General features: G+C 39.8%; 1 pseudogene; it reads left to right on the top strand.

The window, feature by feature from the left end:
- The first annotated feature begins 6,114 nt into the window (after positions 1-6,114).
- LOC137758035 (large ribosomal subunit protein uL23 pseudogene) lies at positions 6,115-6,620 on the top strand (annotated as a pseudogene).
- The last annotated feature ends 5,891 nt before the right edge of the window (positions 6,621-12,511 follow it).

The raw sequence follows: 12,511 nt of genomic DNA, 5'->3' as shown, positions 1-12,511 counted from the left end.
AGAGTGGCCCCCGCTTGCCGCAACTAGAGAAAGCCCTAGCACAGAAACGAAGACCCAACATAGCAATCAATCAATCAATAAATCTTTAAAAAAAAAAAAAATTGCTATACAGAACATCTTTTGAAAAAAAAAAAAAAATTCAGTCTATTAAAAAAAAAAACCTATAATTTGGTCAGGGGAGAGGTTCCCAAGACCACCCCCAGTTTCAATGATTCATTAGGAGGACTCACAGGACTCAGCGAGTAGTCACATTCATGGCTATGATTTATTACAGTGAAAGGGTACAAAGCAAAATCAGCAAAGGAAAAAGGCAAATGGGCAAAGTCCAAAGAAAACCAGACACAAGCTGCCAAGAGTCCTCTCCCAGTGGAGTCACCAGGACACACTTAATTCCCCCAGTAACAAGTTGTGACAACACATGTGAAATGTTCTCTACCAGGGAAGCTCATTAGAGACCCTGCTCCTAAGGTTTTTACTTGGGCCTGGTCACGTAGGCACCCTTGGTCTAGCAGTACCAAAATTCCAGACTCCCAGGAGAAAAGCAGGTGTTTAGCATAAACCACATTGTTTATACAAACAGTTTAGGCACAGTGAGCTATTTCTATCAGTTAGGGTGGTTGAAAACCCTCCCCAGATTCTTAGTTTCCAGATGCCAGCCAGGGCCAACCTTGTAAGCAGGCTTTTCAAAGGATAGTAGTCAGGGGGACTTCCCTAGTCGTCCAGTGGGTAAGACTCCGCACTCCCAATGCAGGAGGCCCAGGTTCGATCCCTTGTCAGGGAACTAGATCCCACATGCACGCTGCAACTAAGAAGTCCGCAACTAAGAGTTCACATGCCACAACTAAGAGGTCCACATGCTGCAACTAAAGATCCTGCATGCCACAACGAAGATCCGAGTGCCACAACTAAGACAAGGCACAGCCAAATAAATAATAAAAATTAATTGGCTTTAAATGGGAAAATTGTATACTGTGTGAATTATATCTCAACACAGCTCTTGTATTTTTTTAAATCAGTTAGGGTTGGTGAGCTTTGGTGAGTGGGGACTGTGAGACTGAGCATCTGCAGTTCCCAGGCTTGTACTGACAGCAGGGATGGCTCCACTTCCCATCTAAAGGAAAATACCAGATTTTTTAAAATATAGCAGATGTAGAGAGATATAATCCACATACCATACAACTCACCCATTTAAAGCCAACCTATTTTTTTATATATCAATCTTATATTCAGTCATCTTGCTAAATTCCCATATTCCTGAAAACCTGTCTGGGCTTTTTTAGGTAGAGAATTCTATCATCTATGAACAATGACATTTCTTTTTTCCTTTCCAATCCTTATACTTCTTTTTTTTTTGGGGGGGGCCGAGCCTCGTGGCTTATGGGATCTTAGTTCCCCAACCAGGGATGGAACTCGGACCCCAGCAGTGAAAGTGCCAAGTCCTAACCACTGGACCGCCAGGGAATTCCCTAATTTATTTTTCTTATCTTACTCCACTGGCAAGGAGCACCAGAAAAAGCAACCTAGGCCAGACACTTACTAAAGTTTGGGCACTCTAACAGAGACCATGATAATGATATTGTTTAACTGCACCTTAAAAAATCCAAACGTAATCTGGAGTTAGAAACAAAAACTAAGTTCAGAATTTAAAATCTGAAGATGCTCCGCTTCAAGTGAAAACTCCATCCTTAAACAACAAGCTCTACCAGAGAGATTTAGAAGTTACATCCGTACTACCAGTGAAGGAACCATCAACAGACTCCACTGGTGTGCAGGGGTTTCAGGGTAAAGGAATTGAAAAATGTGGCAGTACTAAAACAAAAACAATGAATAAACTTTCCCATTTCTCTAATTGCAGCACAATTAGTGATTATTTGAATTTGGATGAAATTACTGAAGATGATTTGCATGATGGTTAATGCTTGACTGAAACAGAGGAACATTCTTTTGAGAGGAAGCACTAGACCCAGTATTAGTGATCCGACTTCAGTGAGAGTGAGGAAAATGATGAAGAACTCACTATGAGTAAAAATGAAGGAAAGTTTAAGTGAAGGAAAAAGCCCCAGTAAAAAAGAACCCACCTAAATTAAAATGTAATACTTCGAGGATACCAGTAGATGGGGCTGCTGTAGCAGCCAATAAAATAATCAACTCACCAAAAAGTGTTTCTCTCACTTCAGAGCCTATAAGGAAACCATTACAAATATTCAGCCCTGCAGCTCAAAGCAAGAGGTCAAAAGGTTCCACCAGCAGCATCAGGAAGTAGTGGCAAGAGCAGCAGACTACTTGTGAATGTTTGTATTAAGTCTTGATAACTGGTACAATGTTTTACAACAATTTCAAGCATATTCCTATAGAACACAACATCTGCTGAAACAGAAATACAGTGAAATTGAGAGATCAGCACTTCTATTTAAGGCGTGGAGGAAAGCTATGTGAATGCCTATGTGTGCATGTGTCTGTGTGTCTGTTTAAATAATCACTTTGTATTAAATCAATAATATAGCAAGTGCTTCTCAGGTACTTAGTTAGCCCTACTATAATGCCAGGTAATATCTTTTTTAGGTAGATCTAAATTTATCATGAATAAATAGAGTTACAAGTATTTTATGTAAAGGTGTGAATTTTAATCATCTGCTAGTTATAACTATAATTTATATCATATATAGATATCATTTATATATGTTTCAAACCTTGTTAACCATTAAAAATTAATAATACCTAGCCTAGTTTATTGTGCTTTGTAAAAACATAGATGTTAACACAAAAAAAAACAATTCAGAATTATGATTAAAGTGGGCATTTGCCTTTTTATTAAAAAGCAATTGCTCCTTCAATAGCTGAATGGCTAAACAAACTGTATCACATAGAGAAAATGGAATACTACTCAGCAATAAACAAAGAATGACCTATTGACACATGCAAAAATTTGGATGGATCTCAGGGCATTATACTGAGTGGGAAAAAAAACAAAACTATTCTCAAAAGACCACACACTGGGCTTCCCTGGTGGCACAGTGGTTAAGAATCCGCCTGCCAATGCAGGAGACACGGGTTCGAGCCCTGGTCTGGGAAGATCCCACATGCCGCGGAGCAACTAAGCCTGTGCGCCACAACTACTGAAGCCCATGCACCTAGAGCCCATGCTCTGCAACAAGAGAAGCCACAGCAATGAGAAGCCCGCGCACCGCAACGAAGAGTAGCCCCCACTCGCCACAACTAGAGAAAAGCCCACGTGCAGCAACGAAGACCCAATGCAGCCAAAAATAAATAAAACTAAATAAATAAACTTATAAAAAAAAATACATGCTTAGTGAGTAAACAGAACCTTTAAAAAAAAAAAAAAAAGACCACACACTGTGGTGGGAATGTAAATTGATACAGCCACTATGGAAAACAGTATGGAGGTTCCTTAAAAAACTAAAAATAGAACTACCATATGACCCAGCAATCCCACTACTGGGCATATACCCTGAGAAAACCATAATTCAAAAAGAGTCATGTACCACAATGTTCATTGCAGCTCTATTTACAATAGCCAGGACATGGAAGCAACCTAAGTGTCCATCGACAGATGAATGGATAAAGATGTGGCACATATATACAATGTGCCATACACATGGCTGAGTATACTCAGTCATAAAAAGAAATGAAATTGAGTTATTCGTAGTGAGGTGGATGGACCTAAAGACTGTCATACAGAGTGAAGTAAGTCAGAAAGAGAAAAACAAACACTGTATGCTAACACATATATATGGAATCTAAAAAAAAAAAAAAAAAATGGTTCTGAAGAACCCAGGGGCAGGACAGGAATAAAGACTCAGACATAGAGAATGGACTTGAGGACACAGGGAGGGGGAAGGGTAAGCTGGGACGAAGTGAGAGAGTGGCATGGACTTATATATACTACCAAATGTAAAATAGATAGCTAGTGGGAAGCAGCCGCATAGCACAGGCAGATCAGCTCGGTGCTTTGTGACCGCCTAGAGGGGTGGGATAGGGAGGGTGGGAGGGAGATACAAGAGGGAGGAGATATGGGGATATATGTATATGTGTAGCTGATTCACTTTGTTATAAAGCAGAAACTAACACACCATTGTAAAGCAATTATACTCCAAAAAAGATGTTAATTAAAAAAAAAAAAGACCACATACTGTATGAGTTCATTTAGATAAATTCCTCAAAATGATAAAGTTACAGATATGGAGAACAGATTATTAATTACCAGGGTCTAGAAATAATAGTGGAATGCCAGGTAGATACTTTTATAAAGGGGTAGCATGAGGGAGAGATTTGTGGTAATGGAATAGTTCTGTATCTTGATTGCAGTGATGGTTATAGGAATCTATACATTTGATAAAATGGCATAGAACTATATAAATGCATTGTACCAATGTCCATTTCCTGGTTTTGATATTGTACTATACCTATGTAAGATAGAACCATTGGGAAACTGGGTGAAGAGTACATGGAACTCTCTCTACTATTTTACAACTTCCTGTGAATCTATAATTATGTAAAAATTAAAGTTAAGAGAAAAAAGAAGTTGGGAATTCCCTGGCAGTCCAGTGGTTAGGACTTGGTGCTTTCACTGTCTTGGCCCCAGGTTCAATCCCTGGTCAGGGAACTAAGATCCCACAAGCCACCTGGAGCAGCCAAAAGAAAAGAGAGAGAGAAGGAAAAGAAGTAAAACAGCAATTGTATACCTATATAACAAAGTTAGAAAGTGACTTTTTTAAAGATACTATTTAAATGAATAGTAAAAATCATTAGTTACCTAGGAATAAATCTTTTTAAAGAACATTCAAGAGTGGTATGTAGGGGCTTCCCTGGTGGCGCAGTGGTTGAGAATCTGCCTGCTAATGCAGGGGACACGGGTTTGAGCTCTGATCTGGGAAGATTCCCACATGCTGCGGAGCAACTGGGCCCGTGAGCCACAACTACTGAGCCTGCGGTCTGGAGCCTGTGCTCCGCAACAAGAGAGGCCGCGATAGTGAGAGGCCCGCGCACCGCGATGAAGAGTGGCCCCCACTTGCCACAACTAGAGAAAGCCCTCGCACAGAAACGAAGACCCAGCACAGCCAAAAATAATAAAATAAATAAATTTTTAAAAAAGAGTGGTATGTAAAAAACTATAAAGCTTCATTGAAAAATAAATGGAGAGATATCATACTCATTGATAGGAAGATTCAATATTGTAAACATGTCAATTTCCTTAAAACGACCTAAAGATTAAATGAAATTCCTATGAAGATCTCAAGTAGTGGGGCTTCCCTGGTGGCACAGTAGTTAAGAATCCGCCTGCCAATGCAGGGGACATGGGTTCAAGACCTGGATCAGGAAGATCCCACATGCCGCAGAGCAACTGAGCCCATGAGCCACAGCTGCTGAGCCTGCACTCTAGAGCCCATGAGCCACAACTACTGAAGCCCATGTGCCTGGAGCCTGAGCTCCGCAACAAGGGAAGCCACCGCAATCAGAAGCCTGCGCACCGCAACGAAGAACAGCCTCCGCTCGCCGCAACTAGAGAAAGCCCGTGTGCAGCCACAAAGACCCAGCGCAGCCAAAAATAAATAAATAAATAAATAAATTTTTTAAAAAAGATCTCAAGTAGTTTTATAGAACTTGACTACTTGATTCTAAAATGTAACAGCATGACTTACCATAAAACCACAGTAATGAACATGGTATGGTATTGGCACAAAACAAACAAATAAACCAATAAAACAGAATGGAGAGCCCAGTGTTAGATCCATGCATATTTGGAAATTTGATGAGACACCATTATAGGTCACTGGAGAAAGACAGACTTTTCAGTAAAGTGCTAAGTATTCAAATGGAAAAAATAAATCATTGGTAGATTAAAGAATTAAATACGAATAGATAACTTGGAAACTTTCCAAAGAAAATATAGAAGAATATCTTTGACCTTAGGGTAAGGAGTTATTAAGACACAAAAAGTGTTAACCATAAAATGACAGATTTGACCATCTTAAAAGAACTTTTTTTTTCATTTAAAGAAACCATGAGGAAGGTGAAATGATGAACCACAAAATGAGAGAAGGTATTTGCAGTACATATCACTAACAAAAGTTTGCTACCCAGCTTTTCACGAAGATGGCGCCAAAGGCGAAGAAGGAAGCCCCTGCCCCTCCCAAAGCCCAAGCCAAAGCAAAGCCTTTGAAGGCCAAGAAAGCAGTGTTGAATGGCGTACACAGCCACAAAAAAAAGAAGATCCGGACGTCACCCACCTTCCGACGGCCCAAAACACTGCGGCTCAGGAGGCAGCCCAAATATCCTCGGAAGAGCGCCCCTAGGAGAAACAAGCTTGACCACTATGCCATCAACAAGTTCCCCCTCACCACCGAGTCAGCCATGAAGAAAATAGAAGACAACAACACACTGGTATTCATTGTGGATGTCAAGGCCAACAAGCACCAAATTAAATAGGCTGTGAAGAAGCTCTATGACATTGACGTGGCTAAGGTCAACACCCTGATCAGGCCTGATGGAGAGAAGAAGGCATATGTTCGACTGGCTCCTGACTATGATACTTTGGATGTTGCCAACAAAATTGGGATCATCTAAACTGAGTCCAGCTGACTAATTCTAAATATAAAAGTTTTCACTATGAAAAAAAAAAAAAAGTTTGCTACCCAGAATCTATTTTTATTTTTAAAAAGTAAAATGAAAAACAGATAGTAATCACGAAAATAGAATTAAGATCACAATGAAAAATTGTTTGATACTCTTCAGATTGGTAGAAATTAAATCTGCTAAGTATTGACAAGAATGAAGATTCTTATGGGAAGTTTGGGAGTTTTTTGTTTTTTGGTTTTTTTTAATTTATTTATTTTTGGCTGTGCTGGGTCTTCGTTTCTGTGCAAGGGCTTTCTCCAGTTGCAGCAAGCAGGGGCCACTTTTCATCGCGGTGCGCGGGCCTCTCACTATCGCGGCCTCTCTTGTTGCGGAGCACAGGCTCCAGATGCACAGGCTCAGTAGTTGTGGCTCACGGGCCCAGTTGCTCCGCAGCATGTGGGAATCTTCCCAGATCAGAGCTCAAACCCGTGTCCCCTGCATTAGCAGGCAGATTCTCAACCACTGCGCCACCAGGGAAGCCCTGGGAGATTCTTAAATGGGATTTCTTTTGTTTTCCTTGTGGATGCGTAAATTGGTATACCTATTGTGGAAAATGATTTGGCACTATCCTGAAAACTAAACATTCACATACAGTACAACCTACAATTACTACTCCTACATTTAACCCTAAAATTCTTGCAAATATGCATCAAGAAATGTGTATAGGAATGTTCATAGCATCAATGTTTATAACACCAAAATAAATAAACAATAATAAAAGCAACCCGAATATCCATCAGCAGGAAAGTAACTCTTCCTCTCAATGGGGAGGTTCAGCTCAAACATCATTTCATTAGGCCTTCTCCAAGGTCTATTTAAATTTAAAACACACACATATGTAGTCACTCTCTTACAGCAGCTACCCCCTTACTTTCACATCAAGACACAACTATCAGTTACCATCTAAAGTCACTATTTTTTGAAAGATCTGTCTTCTCCCCACTAGACAGTAAACTCCATGAAAAGAACATTGTGTCTCTTCTTACTTTGTATCTCTAGGCCTTAGTACATAGTAACACTGAAAGTGAAAAGGAAAGTGAAAGAGAAATCAAAAAAGAGGGGAATGGGTGAGGTGGATGAAGAAGAGTTCATTGAGAACTTATCTACGAAACAGACTCACAGACATAGAGAACAGCCTTGTGTTTGCCAAGGGGGCGGCGGGGGGAGGGATGGATTGGGAGGTTGGAGTTAGCAGATGCAACTATTATATATAGAATGGATAAACAACAAGGTCCTACTGTATAGCTCAGGGAACTATATTCGATATCCTGTAATAAACCATAATGGAAAAGAATGTGAAAAAGAATGTATATCTATATAACTGAATCACTTTGCTATAGAGCAGGAATTAATACATTGTAAATCAACTATACTTCAATAAAATTAATTTTTTTTAAAAGTTCATTGAGATCTCAGACAAAAGGGGAAAAGGGACCCAAGGTATGGAATCTACCACATGGAATGGAGCAACTCTGTATCTGGAAGGTATGCTCATCACCTGAGGAAGGACTAAAGAAAGACAACATAAAGAAAAGACTTGGTAGAACTGGAAGAAGAAAAAATATATATATTTGGGGAGAGGATCTGGAGGGTACTGAGGAATTCAAAATTGTTTCCACCTTCTAGCTTAAGGTCTTACTCTGCTATTGATATGTTTCTTGGAGTGGTGGGAGGGCAATATACTCCCATTGGAAGACGGTAGGAAATAAGATTCACCTTAATTGAAATGTGCTTTATCATCAACTTTGCTATTGCATAAAATAAAGGATGACAATTGTTATGGGGTTAGTTGTATCCTCTCATAATTCATATGTTGAAGTCCTAACCCCCAGTGCATCAGAATGTGACTGTGCTTGGAGACAGGATCTGTAATGAGGTAATTAAGGTGAAATGAGGTCATATAGGTAGGCCCTAATCCACTATGACTGCTATCCTTATTAAGAGGAGATAAGGACAGACATGCATACACACAGAGAAAGATCATGTGAAGACACAGCAAGAAGGCGGCCTTCTGCTAGCCAAGGAAAGAAGACTCAAAAGAAACCAAACCTGCTGACCTTGATCTTGGGCTCTCAGCCTCCAGAACTGTCAGAAAATAAATTTCTGTTGTTTAAGCCACCGAGTCTGTGGTATTTTGTTAAGGCAGCCCTAGCAATACATCAACCTAAATAAAAAGTACTCTGCCTAGAGTTGCTTTCATGCCAAAGAAACTTTCCTGTGCTTCCCTAGGTCTCAGAAGCCAACATCTATTAAGAGATAGTAAAATCTGTCATGCCATTAAGAGATAGTAAAATCTGTCATGCTATTAAGAATTATTGAAATTGCTTAACTATCTGAATATGGGATGTTGATAAACTACTGTCAACTTTTTGTCCCCTTACTGATCCATAGGAAGACTCAAACAAATCCAATTTATCCATTTGGCACTGCAGGCAGAGTGCCCAGGACCCAGAAAAGAAAATGTACAAGAAAATGTCTGAGATCTGGGCATGAAAAGGGCAGGTACCAGTGCCAAATTAGAAAACAAAACTACAAAATTAAGAGATGTTTCATTAAATTTATATATAAACTTCATTAATTTTTCATTTTAAAACACAAATTTCCCTACATTTGAAAATAATGAGGACTTTAGATTTTTGCATTTCTCAGGAATTCTCACATATGCACAATGATTGCTTAAAACTCACATCAAATCAGGAGTCAACACACTCAAATAATTTCAAAAACAAGAACAATCCATTCAAAAATTTTTTTAGAAAAATATTCACCATTGGATATGGGTGCATCTTAATATTTGATGACAGGGGGTAGGGTCTCCCTTTTCTCCCTCCATTCCCTAACTGCCTGTCTCCTTCAGTTCCAAATCACTAATAATATTTCAGAGAGGCGGGGGCAGTGATTCCTGCAAGGGAGGGCTGGGGGGTTGTGAGGGCAAAACTTCCAGGGGCTAGGAGGATGAGGAACTCAGAAAAGAAGCAAACACAGGGACTTCCCTGGCAGTCAGTGGTTAAGAAACTGTGCTTCTGCTGCAGGGGGCACAGGTTCCATCCCTGGCTGGGGAACTAAGATTCTGCATGCTGTGAGGTGCAGTCAAAAAAAAAAACAAGAAGCAAGCACAAACAGTTCGTGTATGATATACATGGAAATGCAAAACATATAAGCCTAAATACATCCTGGACCCTTTAAAATATAAGTGACGTATTTAACAAGTAGTGTATTTAATGCTGTATTTCCACATCTAGAGGCAGGAGGCCACCTCTAGAGAGCAGCCCCTGGCTTACATCCAGCAAGAAAACAGCAACTTCAGTCCTACAACATTGCAACAACTTGCAGTAGCTTGGAAGTGGAGTAGCTAGTGTAATCTTCCCCAGTCAAGTCTCCAGATGAGACTCCAACCTGGCCAACAACTTGATTACAACCTTCTTGGACCCTCAGTAGAGGACACTGCTAAGCCATGCCCAGACTCCTGACTCACAAAAACTATGAGATGACAAATATGTGTCACTTTATGCCACTAGGTTTGTGGTCATCTGTTCCACAGCAATAAAAACTAATACAGTGAGCCAAGCTAGGCCCACGTGTTTATTTAAGCCTCATTTAAATATTAAATAATTTATGCTTCACTTGAAAAAGGAATTGGGGCAGATTAAGGCTACAAGTGGTCCTTTAAGGTTCATGTGTAGCTGTTTAACACACAGATTAGATGAAAACAATTAAAATTACAAAATGTGAGGTTATGGTGAAAAGCACTATGATTGTTGAATAATCTGAATGTAATCAAATTGTAAATAACAGCATCCTAAGAAAACAAAAGAAAAAATACTCAAAGGTATGCATTAAAACTGAGGTAGGGACTTCCCTGGCAGTCCAGTGGTTAAGACTGTGCTTCTGGGACTTCCCTGGTGGTACAGTGGTTAAGAATCCACCTGCCAATGCAGGGGACACGGGTTCGATCCCTGGTCCGGGAAGATCCCACATGCCACGGAGCAACTAAGCCCGTGCGCCACAACTACTGAGCCTGCGCTCTAGAGCCCGCGAGCCACAACTACTGAGCCCACAAGCCACAACTACTGAGCTCTCGTGCCACAACTACTGAAGCCCGCGTGCCTAGAGCCCGTGCTCCGCAACAAGAGAAGCCACTGCAATGAGAAGCCCATGCACTGCAACGAAGAGTAACCCCCGCTCACTGCAACTAGAGAAAGCCTGCATGCAGCAACAAAGACCCAACACAGTCAAAAATAAATTAATTAAATTAAAAAAAAAAAAGACTCCATGCTTCCACTGCAGGGGGCACACGTTTGATCCCTAGTCGAGGAACTGAGATTCCACATGCCAAGGGGCACAGACAAAAAGAAAAAAAAAAAAAATGAGGCAGAAAAATTGTTGCAGCCCTCTCTGCTTGAAGTCAAAACAGTGTTGACCACCAATCTCCTTAAGTAATACTTCAAGGATGTTTTTTTAAGTTAAAGGGACATCATAAAGAATAGTTGTACATAGTTTTATATTTTGTAATACTTAAATGTATTATAGTCTATTCATGGATCACTTTTCATTTTTTTCTTGTTGCAACATCTTCATGGTTACCCTTTGGATTACAACTGTCATCTTACATTTCTAAGAAACTAGCTTGAACTCAGCTTTGGTAGTATACAAAACTCTGATTCTATACAGTTCTGTCCTTCCCCTTTATGTTGTTACTGTTACAAACTATATCTTTGGACACTGTGATTTCCTGCCTCATGTTTATTATTTAGTCACATTCTGAGTAGGGCCTCAACAATGTGCCTTTTTAATATCTGCTCCAGGTGATCTTTATGTGTAAGACCACTGAGATACTCCTACTGAAGTGGAAATAAGGGTACAATGAGGGTGGTTGAGCAATCTAGGAAGAAAGTAGGGTTTGCAATGATAGTAAGACAGAAAGACATCTTGCAAAGTTACAATAAGGCAAACACAAGGTTAAAATAAACAGACTAATAGTGTTATTCTGTAACGTTATCATCTGGCAATATGTTGAAATGTTTAAAAGTATATATATTGCTTCCAACTGGATAGATATCAGCATATTATAAAAATTATCAAGTATGCTATTAAGACATTGGAAATTTCCTAAAAGCAAATTCTTTATCATTTTTTTACCTCCATCTAATTCTTACCAACACCACACCATCACTGGTTCCAGTTCACCTTATGTGTAGCTTTTAGAAAGTGCAAAATATAAGGAGGTGGAAAGGATATGTTTTCCCTTCTGGAGGTGTATCATTCTCTGAGGGAGTATGCAGAAGTCCCCCTCAAGCTCTGTTGAGCCCTGACCTCTGTGGGGAATCACTGCTCTCCTCCAACCTTTTCGTTTTATAAGTGGAAAACTGGGGCTCAAAGGAACAGACCTGCCAAAGATTAGCGCTGCTGAGCCTGAATTAAAACCTATTTCCTGATTTCTTTCCACTCTATCACATCTCTATTAAAATACCAAGAGGACCGTGAGATTCCTAATGTTGTTTTTGGAAACAGTCCAATCATATTCTTTTAAAAAGCTAAAATGTACAGATGCCTACAATGCAATTTCCTCCAAGCTGCCACTAATGATTTTTCTATTATTAAGAGCAAAAACAAACATACCTTCATTGCTGGCAAGAGAAATTCCGGAATAAACGGTGGCACAAGCGACAGCAACAAAATTTTTAAGTCTAAGGCTGGAGGGTGAGTTTGCTCTTCCTTACCACAAATTTCTATTTTACTGTGTTAATTCATTAAGTTTAGAATACTGATTAAGTACCACCCTTTTAAGGAAAGACCTATGTTAATTACTCAAGGCACCCCAATACTAACTTCACGTAATTGTAACAGTTACTAAATACTGTTCACTCCATCCTAT

The sequence above is a fragment of the Eschrichtius robustus genome, chromosome 1, assembly GCF_028021215.1.
Source record: "Eschrichtius robustus isolate mEscRob2 chromosome 1, mEscRob2.pri, whole genome shotgun sequence".
NCBI classification, from domain to species: Eukaryota; Metazoa; Chordata; class Mammalia; order Artiodactyla; family Eschrichtiidae; genus Eschrichtius; species Eschrichtius robustus.
This window is presented reverse-complemented; position numbering and strand designations above follow the sequence as displayed.